Genomic DNA, 3,323 nt, shown 5'->3' on the forward strand with positions numbered 1-3,323 from the left:
GTAAAAACATTTATGCGATTTTTACCTCTTTATTCTTGGGCAGCTACAAGTTCTTGTGATTTTCTCTCACGTCTTCTCCTCTCCATTCTGATACATGTCCCATCTTCTCTGCATCCAGCCGGTCTCCTCTGCACGGGCATCCTGGGCTGTCCCATTGTCTCGTCCTGGTCTCTCCTGCTTCTCCCTCCTCCTTTTCACCTTTTCCCTTTTGACTCCCTTGCCTCTTTCCCCCTCCCACCCCACCGACCCGATCTACTGAAGTCGAGTTGAGTGAGGGGAGAGCAAGGGGAGCAGATGATTGCCTGAAGGCGGCTCAAGAAAACAGAAAGAGCTACTGTGAGAGCCATCAGGGTGTTTGGCTTCCCTTAGGCCCTACTAGGCTCAGGCTGGGGTCGCAGATCCAGGCACTTCCAGAGGCACTGGCTTCTGAAGCAGGCGAGGGTCAAGGCAGGTTGAAGGCCATTCGACCGCCCTTCTGGCTTCAGAGTCATGCAATGTAGGCATTTCTAAGGCGCAACAACACGATTAGTCAACCCACCCTCTCTGGTTTTCCAAAGCTTTGTAGTCTGCACACTTGTCCTGCAGAAAGCGAATGGCAATCCCTAAAGTTATTGATGGCTTAATCTACGTTGAGATGAAAGTGAACGCTTAATCTGTTTCGTTGAAGATGAATAGCTGAGGTTGTCTCTGTGGTACAATCGGTTAGCGTTTTCGGCTGTTAACCGGAATGTTGGTGGTTCGAGTCCAACCAGGGACGTCCTTTTAAATGTTGGTATTTGTGGCCAGGCACGGTGGCTCACACCTGTTAATCCCAATGCTTTGATAGGCCGACGTAAGGAAGCCTCACTTGAGCTCAGAAGTTCAACACCACATGAGCTTCTGTGAGAATCCCATCTCATTAAAAAAAAAAAAAAAAAAAATTACAGTTGTTTCTCCTCAGGCCTACCACTGTATTTAAAAGTGAGTGTTCACTTATCCTTGTGTCTTGTGCATCCTATGAGAACATAAAGCAAAAGGTGCCTCTCCAAGCCTCCTAAAAAATAAGATCCCTCCAGAAAAAAACTAGGTTATATGTATGGGAACCTGAAAGTGTGTGAAGAAAGAAACTTCAAAAATTCTGCCTTGCTTTCCACAGTCTGTCTTCAAGTGGTATCATACCTCTTCACATTACTCCTCTCCCTGCCTTTATGCTATTGTCATGCATTTTACTTTGCACGTGTTATAAACCTTACAATCCATCTTTATTACTTTTGTTTAAACAGTCAGATGTGTTTTTGTTTGGTTTTGGGTTTTTGTTGTTGTTGTTGTTGTTTTTAAGATGAGTCTCGCTCTATCGGCCAGGCTGGAGTGCAGTGGCACAATCTTGACTCACTGCAACTTCTGCTTCCTGGATTCAAGCGATTCTCCTGCCTCAGCCTCCTGAGTAGCAGGGATAACAGGCGTAGGCCACCACACCGGACTAATTTTTGTATTTTTAGTAGAGAGGGGGTGGTTCACTATATTGGCCAGGCTGGTCTTGAACTCCTGACTTCAAATGATCCGCCTGCCTCAGCCTCCCAAAGTGCTGGGATTACAGGCGTGAGCCGCCACACTCGGTTAGTCAGATGTTAAAATTATGTATTTGCCTATGTAAGATGTCATTTCTAGTGTCTTTTTTTTTTTTTTTTTTCATCCAGATTTTCAGCCAGTCTCAGTTTCCTTCTGCCTGGAGAACTCCTTTAACTTTTTTTTTTTTGAGATGGAGTCTCAACAACAGCGATTGTTGCCCAGGCTGGAGTGCAATGGCACAATCTCAGCTCACTGCAACAGCTGCCTCCCAAGTTCAAGCAATTCTCCTGCCTCAGCCTCCCATATAGCTGGGATTACAGGCATGCACCACCATGCCGGGCTAATTTTTGTATTTTTACTGAAGACGGGGTTTCACCATGTTGACCAGGTTGGTCTCAAACTCCTGACCTCAGGTGATCTGCCCACCTCGGCCTCCCAAAGTGCTGGGATTACAGGCGTGAGCCACTGCACCTGGCTGTCCTCTTTCTTAATTCTAACATCATGTTAGGTCTGGTTCAATTTTCATTAACTGATTATTTCCCTTCTTTATGGGTCATCGTTTCCTGGTTCTTTGCATACATGATATTCTTTAATTGGATGCTGGACATTGTGAAGTTTACCTTCTTGCATACTAGCTATTTTTAAATTCCTTTTTTTCCCCCTTGCCAGCAGGAAAGTTATATTTTATAATTCCTATAAATCATCTTGAATTTTGTTCTGGGGTGCACTTAAGTGACCTGTAAACAGTTGGATCCTTTTGGATCTTGCTTTTATGAACTTTTACGTGGTTCAGGAGTAGTGCTCAGTCCAGGGCTGATTATATCCCATTACAAAAGCGTTATGAATTATGAATGATTCCAGTCTGGCTGGTGCGAACAGATACTGTTTTCTGCGCTGTGTGAGTACCGGATGCCATTCCATGGTTTTCTTGGGTGTTTCTTTCTCTGGGACTAGTCAGCTGCTCTTTTCACAATCATGCGCTGACTAGTGCTCTGCTGAATACTGGTGGCAGAACCTGTACGTACGCCCAGATTCGCTCTCTGCTTAGTTATCTTCTCACTGGATCTTTGTCCTGTGAACTCTGTCTTGCTCTCCCCAGACACTTAGCTTCACTTCCTCAATTCAGGGAGTCTGCCAGCGATCCTTTTCTTTGTGCCTAGCCTGGAAACAATTCTGCACCAGGCTGGCATTCCCTTCTATCCCAGATGGAACTGGGAGTTCAGTGTAACTGAAAACAGTTGGGCCATTACATTCAGTTTGAACCAGTTGATTTGCATGTCTGTAAAAGAGTCTGGAAAATGAACCCTAGGCCTAATGTGAATGGTGAACAAAATCAGATCTAGAAGTATTGAATGTATCATAAGCTAAGGAGAATTTTTTGAACTATCAGCATTAGTGATTCAGGTGGAATGTTTTTCTCTTCGCTAGGTTCCGTTTCTGGCCAAAGCATATAGTTTTTTTTTGTTTTGTATCCTCACTGTCAACATAACCTCATTTGTTGCATCTGTTGGAGTCTTTATTACTCAGGTGAGTCTGGCCTACATAGAGATTCAGCAGCCAGGTGCAGGGCCACTGTGAGCTGAGGAAATGTGGGAAAGAAAAATCCCATTGGCCCCCCCCTTTTTTTTTTGAAGAGTCTCACTCTATTGCTCAGGCTAGAGTGCAGTGGTATGATCTCTGCTCACTGCAACCTCGGCTCACTGTGACCCCTGCCTCCCAGGTTCAAGCAATTCTCCTGCCTCAGTCTCCCCAGTAGCTGGGGTTACAGGCACCTG

At 45.2% G+C, this 3,323-nt stretch overlaps 1 non-coding gene across 1 annotated transcript; it reads left to right on the top strand.

Moving 5' to 3' along the window:
* Positions 1-683: 683 nt before the first annotated feature.
* Positions 684-757, top strand: TRNAN-GUU. The gene has a single exon. It is a non-coding gene; the product is annotated as a tRNA-Asn (tRNA).
* The last annotated feature ends 2,566 nt before the right edge of the window (positions 758-3,323 follow it).

The sequence above is a fragment of the Colobus angolensis genome, unplaced genomic scaffold (genome assembly GCF_000951035.1).
Source record: "Colobus angolensis palliatus isolate OR3802 unplaced genomic scaffold, Cang.pa_1.0 Scaffold648, whole genome shotgun sequence".
NCBI classification, from domain to species: Eukaryota; Metazoa; Chordata; class Mammalia; order Primates; family Cercopithecidae; genus Colobus; species Colobus angolensis.